Genomic DNA, 14,043 nt, shown 5'->3' with positions numbered 1-14,043 from the left:
AAAAAAAAAATCACAGCAATTTTGGTTGCTTTCCACTAACTATACAATGATGTGTTGATAAATAAGTAGGCGGGCTTGCCAGCACTGGTGGGGGGAGGAAAAAGTAAGCATATGCTTCCAGACATAATATTGTCACATTTTAACAATGTTAGGAGGTGCAGGCGTTGGTGTCAGCATGGTGTGAGCATGCTGTGAATGTGACATGTGAGGCACAAAACGAGCAGCCTCGGCTTAACAACCAGAATTACACACGCCAAGCGTCATTTTTTTTTTTTTTCTCCTGCGCCAGTAATGTGGATTAAATCCTCTGTTTGGACATGAATATTAGATCATAAACATGAATTTTTAAAAGTGCGCTTTGGCAGGAGGGTACGGCAAGAGGGTCATTATTTCTGCTCATGCGGTGTTCTGCCATCCGGTCATTGTGTTTGTGGAGCAGTGTGCTGAGATAAAGCCATTCGGCAATGCAAATGGCTTCTGATAACATGCCTGGTGACTCATCGGGCTGCGGTGCAAATAAACTAACAAACTATAAAATGTTGTGGATGCACCAAATGGCTGGTTAACTGCAAAATCACAAGGTGACAGGTGGTACTGTTCCACTCCAGGTCTGTAGGTGGCAGTAATGCACATTACAAAGTGCAGTTTCTTTTTTTAAATCTCTAATGCAAGTGGACTTCAACAATAACTACTACTCGAAGACAACAGTATTCAACAAAATTTCAATGAGAAAAACTATATAAATATGTTAATAATCTTTTCTTATTTCTCCCTCTTTTATAAAGTATAATTTTTAATGTTATTTTCAGAAAATTATCAAATATAATTTAGGCCAGAGATTCTCCTAAGGATGCAAAATGTAGTATGCAAAAAATAAATAAATAAAAAATAATAATAATAATTCAATTTGCATAATCTTTAAGTGGCTAAGGCATGTATTATTCCACTACAGTTCAGGTTTATTTAACTTTGAAGTACAATACATTTGCATTTGCAATATTTTAGAAATGATTCTTTTCAAACACTTAACTAGACATTTTTAAATTAATTTTTATGTGCAACACAGTTTAATTGACTCATTATTATTATTATTATTATTACTAGTATTATATTATTATTGTTATTATTATTTAATGTTATTATTATTATTATTATTATTATTATTATTATTTAATTGTTGTTTTTCTTTCCGGGTCAATGCCGATTCCAATATATGGCAGAATAAAATGAGTGCTAATGTGTTGGAAAAAAATCTAAACTTTGCAAAAAAGTCAGCTAGTTATTGACAATTTTAAAACCATTAATATCGTCCAAATAAAACGGCCAACACATTAATCAGTCAGTCAGTGTTAATGCTAATGTTAGAGCTGTTTACAATAGTATTACTGAAAATATAGGCATACTTCTTGTTATGATACTTGGGCATACAGTACTATGCTGGTCATTGTTGTGTATGGGTATTTTTCATGTAGTACTTACTGCAAAAAGCTTGAGAACCACTTAGCCAACTGTGCGATTAGGCTACACAATGTACCGTAAACATAAAGTAGGAAAGCAATAACAAATAATGTTTCACTGAAGAAGAGGGTTTGCTCATATTCATGTTTCGTGAATGACTTCAGATTGTTTGTAGTCAACACTATCGATGACATACTTGATATTTTTTACTTGATCAACTATTTGCCTTCAGCCCCCAAATGGAAGCACACGACCTCTATCATAGACATATTCGCCAACTGTCTGTGAGGCTGTGAAGGTGTTGGAGTGTGATTTGTGATTGGATGATCTTCGCTCTACCGGGTGCTTTTCTGCTTCCTATTTGACACAGCTCTTGTAATAGATCTCATTAGGTCTACCCGCTGCAGCGAAGGTGTTACCACGCGGAATAGAAGGACTAGTGCGTTTGTTCAATCCAACTTTCCGAGCCTAATAAGATTGGACACTGACGCCCAAGCGAATAACGGTTCAGGATTGGTCAGGTGACCTTTCTCCGTCTACATCCTGCCCCCAATCACTCTCCTCTCCCAATTGTCTCTTTGCGAGCCCGTTCCCGTCGAGTCTCCGCACTCTTTCCAAACGGCCGACGTCGTCTCGACTCCTCTCCCTTCACTGACTGCTCTGATTGGATTTCATCGCTTCTCCGCTGATGCAATCAAGGCAGCTCAGTGGTGCCGAATCCACCTCGTCTTTGGCGGTGAAGTGTTGAAAGCAAAGAATTGCTATTGTGCTTCTAGCCACACTGGAGGAATACTCCGCTCAAGGAGTAGACGGGAGATTTTATTTGTGGGTCGGCGTAACCTAGCACAGCACGGTATGAACTAGCGGAGCTACGCAACGCCTGGAAACTTGACTATATATCACTTAGGGCTGCAACTAATCATTATTTTAATAATCGATTAATATGTCGGTTGTTTTCTTCATCGATTAATCGGATTAAAGAAATTTTCATCTCTTTATTCAAAAACAGAACATTATTTCAAATTGATTAACAGTGGTTAATCAGAAGCAGCCACATGATACATCCGCAGTTCTAAGGAGGTGTGCAACCATATTATCAATGTCTATTTTTACTTAGCCTCTTAAAATATAGATTTTTTTCAATTGAGTGGTACAGGCTGTAGGTCACATTTATTGATGAAAAAGTTTTGAAATGATTTATCTTGGACTCATTTTTTATATCACAAAAACCTGCCATTTGAACAGTGGTGAAGATAGAAGATGAAGAAAAAGAAGAAGGGGAAGAAGAAGAAGAAGGCAGGAGCCAAACAGAGCGAAGCAGCCGAAAAGGAGAAGAAGATGGAGATGCAACCCACAATTTCCTGACCTCAAGCAATTTCTGCATGACACGCCTTGCAAAGCGTGAAGTGATAGATTTTTCATGCCAGCCTTTAGCTCACCCTCTCTCTCTCTCGCTCTCTTGCTTCTATAGCCGCTCACAGGCCTCTGCGAACCAAACCCGAGTTGTTGTTGTGTTTGTTTGTTTTTTAGCTTGTTGTTGCCACCAGTAGCACCAGTAGCTTGATATTCAGCCTGCAGGCATTACTCCCACAAAGCCCCGCAAACCATCCCCGTGGCTCGGGATGGAGGACATAATGCTATCTTCCCACACAATCCACTGATATGAGGTCATGTTGTTGTAACTAGAGCTGCAAGCCAGTCAAGAGTGCAAAATTGAGGAAATCATTAAAATTGAATCACCGTTTGCTGCTCAAAAGTACAACCGGCAACAATCTATCCACACAAAGGCATTTGTAATATAATCTACAAGTGACGGTCAAGATATTAGGTACAGTTCTCATTGTGACGTAGAGCAGTTCTTCAATAATAAGTTTTCACAGTTGTGCAAATATACTAGAGGTCAAGCCTCCGAAAAAGTTTGTGTATGTACGCATGGCAGGTGGTTTAGCTCATGCGAGTGCGTGACATCTACATTATAAATGCGTTTGACGGCACACGCTGCTAGCTGACAGTTTGATGAATGTGAGGGTGAGGAGATGATTTAATGTCTTGTGTTGCATCTAATTGTTAAGACGCGTCTCAGCGCCTCCTACTGACTTTGAGAAATATGTTTTCAGAGTTTTCGTGAAGTACGTTACGTGACTGTAAGCGTTGTCTGGGGCAGTAGCGTTAAGAATACACAGATGGTTGAAACATTATCCTTTGATTTGTTTGACAGCGTGCGACGGTTCGAGACACAAACCCCCATTAAAGACAATAAAATAATCCCATTTAATATCGCCTTGACATTTTAGAGTGTAGGTCCAGTTTTATATTTTGACATGCGGCTATGACGTCATGCTATTGGCTACATAGCTTTCGCAACTACTACAAAAGTGCAATGTAAGTCCTAATCAGACAAATATATATTTATGCTATTTACGTAGCAGACTCTAATTGGTCATCCCGAAACCATGATCCAGATCTGGGTTTATCATATAAAATTATACCGTACCCAAACTACCGTAAACTTAAGCGATACTATGCTGTGTAGCTAAGGAACAAATTAGTCATGCTGAAATCACAATCCACTTGAGGTATTATTGTTCAAAATTCTACCGTCGTAAACGAAACTATACTAATTGGCTAGATATTAGTTTTAAGGTTTAAGTGCGATTATGCGAGCAAATAAATTCTGTACAAGGCCAGCAAATGCAACAAGTACATCATACAGCTATTCAGTATGATAGTATAACTAGAAAACTGTTACAGTTTAACAATAGAACAATTTCCATATAGAATTATGCTTGCAAATTAGATAATCTATGTTTGCATTCTGGCCATCACCAGAATACATAAAAGATCAAATTTAACAAACATAATTATAGAAAGAGCCATTAAAAAAAAAAAAAAGTGTAAAAGAAAAACTTGAACGTATGCAGTGGCAAGAAGTTTGTAAGAGAAACTGGAAGAGGAACAAAAAGAAAGAGAGAGAAAAAAAAAAGCCTTGGTTCTGCACTTCCAGCAAGAATCCCTGACAAGTGATGCGCTCCTGTAAGCCCGCTCAAGGGAAAAAGGTGTGGACAGCCGCCAGGGCCGCCGGGTTGGGAGATGTCTTGCGCAATCCGTTTCTTCTGAAAGAGCGCCAGCACCTTTTTCCCGGCAAGCAGACGGAGCTTGAAAGGTGGCATTTTTGACCGCCGAGACGACGGCGGGCCTCCCTGCGCTTCCTCGCCGGCCAACGAACCTTCAGAGCCGATTTGAAGGCGCGCGTCCCTGGGACTGGGAAATCTTCCCTGTTCCGAAAAGTCGATTAAAGCCAACAGCTGCGATTCAGGTGCTGCCATGTAAACAAAGTGGCAGTTTTTACATGGCATATAGAAGTTATCACTTTGGGCTCTTTACTCCATCAGCTATATTGTAGCCAGTTGATTCTAATTTAAAAACAAAAATCTCAAAAAGTAGCATGTCTCATCATCTTCAAAAATCACCATGAGAGGATGTTTTAGATGCCTGTGTTGAATCCTGACTTTGAAACTCTAAACCTGGCTTGCAACCATCAATCACCCTGTCTTAAAAACCCTAATTTGAAACCTCCCCACCTTCAAACCATAATCCTGTTTTAAATCTCTACTTTGAAAATCCCTAACCCTAGATTGAAACCTTAACCTTAACCGTGGTTTAAAATTCTACTTCCATGCCTAATTTACACTAAACATGCACAACATCGAAACCCTAACACTGGTTTACCTTAACCAGGCCTTTAACCCCAATTCAAAACTTGAAGACCGACTTTGAAATCCATTTGTGAAGGCTTGATATTGTAATTGGAAGCCCTAATCCTGACTTGAAGCCCATTTTTAAAAACAAAACCCTGACTTGAAGCCTTTGCCCAGCCTTGAAGCCCTAACCTTGGTTTACAGCCCTAATTTAAAACACAACTCCAGATTTAAAGCCTTTTTGGGGCCCCTAACTAAACCCCAACCCTGGCTTGAAACCCTACTTTAAAATGATAACCCTGGCATTAAACCGTATTTGAAACCCAAATCCAATTTTAAAACCCAACTTTAAAAATGTATCATTGGCTGTAAAACCCATTTCTATGTGTTACTCTTGTTTGAAACCCTAACCCTGGCTTGAAACTCTAATTCCACAATTTAACCATGGCTTGTAAACCAGATTGGGCCCTTCTTTGAAACTTTGTCGTCAACCTTTACTAAAATCCCTAACTCTGTCGTTAGAGCCTAATTTTAAACCTGAACTTGAAACAATTAAGTATCAATGGTAGATGGATATCAGATGATTTAAAAACAAAGATTTCTGACATGCAAATTCTTTTTCCAGAAGAATTTGTCTTGAAAAGGCCAGGTTGCTGTGGGCCTCGTTGCTCAGCAGCCACCAAATAAATTTCCTTGGAGGGCAAGAAGGGAAATCAATAGTTGCATTCTGCCTCTTTTAGGGTCCTCATAGACGGTTCCTTCTGCGATTCTAAAAGTATGTTAGTGTAATTTATTGAACCTCTTACCCTAATCACACGCATTGGCCATAATTACAAAGCATGACGGGCGCTGGATGTCTAATTGCTAAATGCTTTTCCCGGAATTTGTCCTCTATTCCTTAAGCGTAATGACTTTTAACGAAAGGGAAAAAAGTGCTTTGTTGCATCTTCCGGCTGCCTTGCGGATTCAGCTGATGTCATTTGAACCTTTTAGCTGCTAAAGAGCCTGCAATTAGAAGGCAAATGATGTCTTGAGATATATCGAGAGATGCAAATACAAGGCGGGGTACAAACATAATGAAAATCAGGCTGAATTTGAACATTTTTCCTCTCTTGCAATCAATGCAATGCAGTCATCGAAGGCTTAATTATCGGACATCTCCACAAGGATTATCCTGTAGCCAGTTGTGTGGGGTATATTAAGAGTGGATTTTCTTCTCGAATTTGTGCTCACATACCGATATTGATAAATGACTTGGGATAAAGACAGACCAATTATCAGATGTTTTCTCATGAGTGATTATCCTGTGGTGTGCGGTGTGTTCATGACTTTGTCTCAAGTTCTGGCTGGAAAACAGACAATTGTAAAGTAAAGTGGGTGTAACTAAACACGGACCTGCAATTTGGCCCAATTTGAATATTTTCCCTCTTTTGCGATCAAAGTCAGCAAAGGCCCAATTATCGGATGTCTGAAAGATTATCCTGCGGGGTGGGGTCCATGATCTGGCTGACAATTGTAAGGTGCAGTACATGCGATTATCAGTCCGGATTGGAGCCTTTTCCCTCCCTTGTGATCTAAGTCAGAAAAGGCCTGATTAGCGGATAAGCGATTATCCTGTGGTGAGGGAGGAATGAGGAGTGATTTTAAATCTCTGATCGGCTCAGCTCTCAGTCGGGCAGATAATTGTAAAGTGAGGGTACACACATACCAATAATCGGTCCAAATTGGAGCATTTTCCCTCACTTGTGAGACTTGTGAGCAAAATTAGCAGATTATCGTATGCCTCTGAATGATTATCGTGGGTGATGTAAATAGTGATTTTTTTCCTCCGATCTGCTTAGAAAATGGTTGGGACTGACAGTGCTTTTAGATAGTAAAAACCTTTTCAATAAGTTCACTTGTTCCTGTGTCACATGTCACCCTCCTAAAAAAAAAAAAAAAATCTGTTAGGATGTTAAAAATCGGTACGTGTTACCCTGCTTTAGTATTATGAAGTCCCCACGTTGGCTTTATCGCATCTCGAAAGGCCGACGCTAAGTGATTCTCTCCCCTCGGGTGATGAAGTGCACTCTGCAGCCACCCCTGCTGAGCTTTGTCCCAAAAGACACTGCAACGATTCACTACGGTGACTTTGACAAGCCGCTCATGTTTTTTGTCTCTCTCCCTCTCTCTCTCGTGGAAACAAGTAAAGTGAAAAGCATCTCGTAATGCAAACCCGCCCTTGTCTCCACGGCGGAGACAAACAAGCCCCCTGGCTCCAGCGAATGGACTCGGGCAGGTAAAAAATGTTATATAAAAGAAGTAATTTCCTTTCCTCATGTAAAGAGCTCTCCTGACGACCACTTCAAGTGACAACTAGCATGTGCTGCTGTACTTCCTTAAAGGGACCACTTGGACAGACACTTTGTAGTCCTAAATGGACTTACAGAATACTGTATGACACACAGAATCTGTTATAAAAGTGTTATGGTTGGTTTAACAGCTAAAAATTCTCACGTTTGCAGATTTATTAGGTTAGCACTGATGCCACTTTTTTCTCAGACCGAATACATGAATTTACATACTTGGAATTGACATTACGCCTTGCGAATGTGATGATAATGTATTTTAGAAAACACAAATTGGTATTGAACATGAGCGGACAAACGTTGCTTCGATTGTTTGGCCTCCAGGGGGCAGTGTAGTGCACGTATGCACTAGATTTGTGTAGATTTGATGAAAAGGCGAATTGTAGTAGAAATAATATATTCCTCTGAGTATTATTTTATTATGTTTCTGTACTAATAATTTATAGGTTTATACCCCAAAGTTGATGCTAATTTTGTTAGCCTGTTTATGGTGGGTCATATGATACGTAAGCTTTATGCTAACAGACTTTTGTACAATGTGTCTTTTAAATGTAATGTAATTAATATATAATAACATGTAATAGCACGTAATTCTTTTTATTTTGTTAATTTTGCAGTAAATCTCAACTGAGAGTATCAAAAACAAAACAAACACAGGTGGACTCTTTTTAAAATATTGTCTGCCATGTGGAAAACTGCACAGTGTGGTATCGGCATTGTATTTTAAGAAAAAAAATCCATCTAATATTTCAACATTGTTTTTGCCACTGCATCTTGTAATTTAAAAGCTTTATTCTTGTAGCATCCGTTTTCTCCTTTGTAACTCTTTTGTATCTCTGAATGGAGCAAACCACCACAATCCACTTTGGCGAAGGAAGTGCACAAAAGAAAGCAGCATGCATCAGCTGAGAGTGGTGCATCATTCGATCCGGGTCAGGCCGTTTGAGGTGATGAACGACCTGTGCAGGTCCAATTAATGGGGAAAGATACAAAGAAGCGGAAAAGGCCAACTAATTGCATTTACTAAAAAAGTCAGTATCATGGTACCTTGGATTACAAGTTGAATACATTCTGTGAGCATGCTCAACTCAGATCACTCACAAATGAAATCAACTGTCCTGAATGCCAAACTGTACACTCAGAGAAGGCAGAATAGACACAATCTGATTCTTCTTCTTAGCACTCACATTCTTCAGACCCAAGATTAGAAAATAACTCACTCTTAAGTCAAATAACCAAATATTTACTTTCAACACAAAACAAAACAAAATAGAAAAAGTCGTTATTGAGGTCCAACCGCTTGCTCACATGCTGGAGCTAATGCATGCAAATGCAAGCGGCTCTGTCTGCAGGCAAAGTCTTTCTCATATGACCTTGACGAGGTCACCAATGTTCGCATGCAAGCATCACGCGCTACGCATTTATTAAAAATAACCGTGTGACGTAAGCGAGGGCAACTGTCTCATGTAATGGCGTCTCCAAAAAAAGAGGTCACTCTTAAAGAGGGGAAGGGCAATAGCAATAATGCAGCTTTTATGGAGAATATGCCACATATTACGATTAAAATCACAAGGATGACTTTGGCGTTATGTGTTATCCTTTTAAAATAGGCAAAAGTGTGGCTCACAGGCAACATTTGATTCCACTATGTTCTTTAATCCGGTAAAATTTGCTTAACTGTATTTGATGATGGAATTGTTCCTGCTTAAATGAATCAATTTCATTAATATATGTAAAAAATGATTATTCTATTAAAATGACCATTTCTATATAAGCTTCTTACGTGCCCATTTGAACTTTTCTGTTTTTTTTAACATTCCCTATCTGACCCCAATAGAAATCCTTGAGAACAAAGGCTTGCCCACCTCTGCCTGTTTAGTGCGGAGGAATTGCGTGATACCTACAGTGAACCTATCTCACTAATTTTGTGCGACAGGCAGCAAGCGCTGCCACTATACAGAGTGCACAAATCTGAAACCCACTCCCAAAAGGGGGGTTGTAATTGCCTAAAGTGAAACAAAAATCACAACAAAGCACTTCAATTGGAGAGGGTCATAAAAACGGGACATCTCCATGAATTCACATGTTTAGATTAATGTATATATTATGCATGGACAACAAATAATCATCATCTAGCACGTACGCAATCACAAATCCATGTTACACAAATAACTGTTATTCCGTAGTTCAATTATTAACACAAACAAATCATCTTCACATGACGCCTATTAGCTCTCTAACTGAAACAACGAGCTAAAATAAATATGTGCACTAGCATTTTAAACAAATTATATAAGTCACCTTTTGCTATTACTAATGTTAATTTATGCGCCATTTGTAAATTTAGTCTCAATTTTAGTCCAGTTTCACACACGCTTGTTAGTTTTTATCATAGATAGTCAACCCCATCCCGTTTTTATTTAGCCACCATTTAGTCGACTATAAATCTAGCATTTTAGTCTTTATTTTCGTCCAAGAAAACGTAATTTTATGCGTCTAGTTTTAGTCAACACAAAACTGTCAACGTTTTAGTCAAGATAATCATTTTACGTCTGTATATTTTTTTTTTTGTCAGCAGATAATGTTGAACATTTCGGATCCAAAACTATTTCACAGAAAACATTTTCTCATCTTTTTGATGAAAAACAATTTCACACACAATTTCAGTATATCAACAAGTGGCGACTATAGCTCAATGCTATGAGCTAGCAAATTAGCCAGCATTAGTTAGCGGTCGGATTACCATTATTGTTGGAACGTTATAGCCGTTGGGTTAATGTTACGTTACAACTATAATTTACTTTCTTTTTTTTCTCTTTTTTTTTTAACCTTTCACTGTGAATCCACCTCCTGTCTGTCCAATGCGTTTGTTCATGTTTCATTCACGAGCTGCCGATTTGAAAGGGGGTGTGTCACATGACAGCGTGACAGTGACAGATTAGCAGAGCAAAGATTTTACAAAATTATATCGTTTTCATCTGGTTTTTGTTCATGAACTAAAATGCCCGTAGATTTTCGTGCAGTTTATATTAAGTGAAGTACATTTTCATCTCATCTTCATTAGTCAATGAAAATGGATACTGATTTAGTCCCAGTTTTTGTTTATTAATGTGGGTTTTAGTCTAGTCGAGTCGAGTCCGGTGAAAAATGTGTGTTGATCAAATTATTTTTGTTTAGTTTTCGTTGACGAAATTAACACTAGTATTTACACAAAATGCTAAATAAATGACGGTAAAGTAATTATTAGTAGCTGCATCAGGAGAGAAGCAAAAACAGACGTTCACTATCCAAAACAATTATCTTTGAGCCAATTAATCAAATTAGCCTACAGCGATCAGTATTAAGTATTATTCCAGGATGCAATCTCACTGTGAAAGAGCTACTGAAGACGGTGACATTTAAACTGTGCAGTTAAACCACCCTTCAAAAATGTTAAACAATAAGCTGATACTGTATGATAATCATAATATAACAAATGCATGGCTTGTATCCGAAGCAGACGCTCCCTGGGGCTGCCACAGAACGCACGCGAGTTGATTCCTCCCTTACCTTCCTCCCCACCTCCCTCCCTCCTGCTTGCCTCCTCATTGACAGTCGAGTCACATTCCCAACCATCCTCAGGCAATAATTGCCACAAACAAAACAACAACAACAACAACAACAACAAAATACTGTTTATCTGCGCGGAACAGCGGTCCCGACGAATCCGAGCTCGCATGAGGGAGGGAAATGGGAAAAAGACTGAAAAGCTTGATATTCACACAAAAGAATAAAATCAATGTGAAGCAAATGCGTGCGCTTTTTCGGGAGGGGTCAAACTAATTGCTTTTGGAGCGCGAGGGCAGCACACTTTGTCTGCTTGATAATTACAGATGAGCTGGCCATTATCAGTACCTGGCTAAGCTGTTTTCTAATTACGCCAGAGGAGATACTGTAGGATGCACGCACAAATCTTCTTTCACGTAGTAAGCGAGAATCTTCTATCGGGCCACGGGGTCTAATTTGTGTATAAACAGGCAATGAGGTTAGCCGCTAGCCTGTTAGCCTGGCTAATGTTGTACAGTAAATCCCCCAAGGCTCAAACCATGAAAAATGGCTGTTTAGGATTGTCTGTTTTCATCGTTTAAACCGGAGGTTTTCCATTTGAGGGCGGCAAAAAGACAAATGGAAGGATGCGCTTTGAAATTCTTTGACTTGAATTTATTAAACACGCTGAAATCAATCAAGCAAGCAATTTTACATTGTTTATAGTTATTTTTGAAAAACTGCTACGTAACAGTTTCTGTTAGAGGTGATAAGGCAAATATCCACCCATCCATCCATTTTCTTGACCGCTTATTCCTCACAAGGGTAGCAGGGGGTGCTGGAGCCTATCTCAACTGGCTTTGGGCAGTACACCCTGAACTGGTTGCCAGCCAATCGCAGGGCACACAGAGATGAACAACCATGCACACTCACAAGCGCATGTAGGGACAATTCGGAGCGCCCAATTAACCTGCCATGCACGTCTTTGGAATGTGGGGGGAGACCGGAGTACCCGGAGAAGACCCACGCAGGCACGGTGAGAATATGCAAACCCAGGAAGGCCAGAGCCTGGACTCGAACCTGAGTCCTCAGTACTGGGAAGCGGACGTGCTAACCACTCACTCACCGTGCAGCCAATAAGGCAAATAATTAAGGATTTTTAAGATTTTGTGGTGGGCACGGCCCTCTATCCCACTACGCTAGATCCACTCCAGCACTGAACAGCAACCCAATTCCATTTCTGCATTCAGAACCAAAACAATGATAAACTGTAGTAAGCTGACTATTTTTTGACAAATGTACTCGTGGATCATTAATGTTAATAAATCAGAACTTGACACCGAGCACAAAGTGGAAGAAAAAAAATGTGTGTCTAAAATTGCATTACACCTAGTCAGTACAATGTTTCCAAAAGAAATTTTATTTTAGTCATAAATAATTTGTCTTCCCATAACTAGAAAAGCTCTACAGTATGTAAACCAATGTATAAGTAGTGTCAAATGATTATTTCAGTATCGGGGGCCCCGATCCATAGTTTGGACACATATGGTTTAAACTGTAAATTGACAACAAACTATAACCATAACATTTTTAAATCGGCTTATTTTCGTGTATTTTAGGTCACTTAAGTTCATGTCACTAAATTTGAGGGTTCGCATGCATGCGTCAACATCTTTTGTCCATCTTCCTTTTTGTGCTGCCGCTGTGCTGCCTGGAAAAGGACGTTTGCGCAAAGTGTCAGCACCCTGAAGCAATACATAAATAAATAAATAAAATATGGCTGCCATTCCTCGGAAAAAAAAATGAGCGTGTGCCACGTGACATCATTAAGTAGATAGGACCCTCAAGGTGATGTCGGAACTCTTCGTGATACTCCTTGCTGTCATCAATTGCGCTTATGGAACCACTTACCTCTGAATGGCCCCGTAATTTATTTTTAATATTTGCCACATAAGTGCACTTAGAGACATTTTTTGAGAAAAAGGATGGGATTTTTTCATTACTAGGGAAGAAATGGTAGTAAGTTGGAATCATTAATTCTTAGCCTTTCATTTACTTGTATTTTATTTTAGCCTTGCCTGTGGAGAATGCAGATAACCAGATATTATCAGGCATAAATAGGTAACACCAGTTCCTTCTATGACAAACTGTTTTGTGTATTTCTTCCACATAAACAATACGGAAACTTAGTGACGTTAGTTGTGCACAATTTCAGTTTCTATGTGATCCCACTAGTCAGCAACGATAACCTTTATATGTTAGATTTGCTTTGTCCAAGTTGTGCATAAAGGTGCGTGTAATATGTGTGGGAATTCCAATACCAATTACGCTGCAGTTTTAGACAAATATTTTCCTTTTTTGCCTCTCTCTGTTTTCTGTACATGCATTAAATCTAATCCGTCTGCAAAAGTGATTGTCTTTCAGTCAGCATCCGGAGAGCGTTTCTGTACAAACAGGTAATAGAGCAACCGATAATAGAAACATCAGCGGGTTCCGTCACACTTTGCTGCCCGCCATCATCAAGCCTTCGCCTCCCTCTAATCAACACACTCCTGACTGAGACGTCATAATTATCAACATGCGGCGAGGCTGTGCGACTATGACTGATGATTGATGAGAGAGCGACGTGCCAATCAATGGCGGATGCGAGGTAAGTGTTTACGACGGAGATTATGACAGGAGAAGTGGCTTTGCTCCCCATTAGACCGCCCGTGCGCCGCCGCGATATGACTCGCTGACACTTACACCTGATCTTTCATCACAAATAATTACGTGTCACTTGACAAGTTTTAGCTGTAATTTCATCCTGACAGTTTTTTAAATGAGTTGCTTTGTAATTATTTCAATCATAATTTTGGTTAGTCTGATGAGGAATGTGAAGTTCACCTCAGTTAGCCCAGCAATCAATTCAAATCAACAGGGCTTTTGCTTGTGACGGTGCAAAAACACGTTCGGGTATTGAAACAAATTATGGACTTGGTTCAAGATACGTAGCTTCAAATAAACGCCACCCA

The 14,043-nt window shown here is 39.4% G+C and overlaps 1 long non-coding RNA gene across 2 annotated transcripts in view; it reads left to right on the top strand.

The window, feature by feature from the left end:
- LOC144022295 (uncharacterized) overlaps positions 1 to 14,043 on the top strand; it is an 82,043-nt gene that overhangs the window by 57,261 nt on the left and 10,739 nt on the right. Inside the window, exon 3 of one of the 2 annotated variants that reach the window (XR_013284299.1) lies at positions 2,704 to 3,041. The exons of the other annotated variant lie outside the window; for it this stretch is intronic. This is a non-coding gene — a long non-coding RNA (uncharacterized LOC144022295). Of the gene's footprint in view, positions 1 to 2,703; positions 3,042 to 14,043 lie in introns of those variants that run through there. 2 annotated transcript variants of the gene reach the window in all.

The sequence above is a fragment of the Festucalex cinctus genome, chromosome 7 (genome assembly GCF_051991245.1).
Source record: "Festucalex cinctus isolate MCC-2025b chromosome 7, RoL_Fcin_1.0, whole genome shotgun sequence".
NCBI lineage: Eukaryota > Metazoa > Chordata > Actinopteri > Syngnathiformes > Syngnathidae > Festucalex > Festucalex cinctus.
This window is presented reverse-complemented; position numbering and strand designations above follow the sequence as displayed.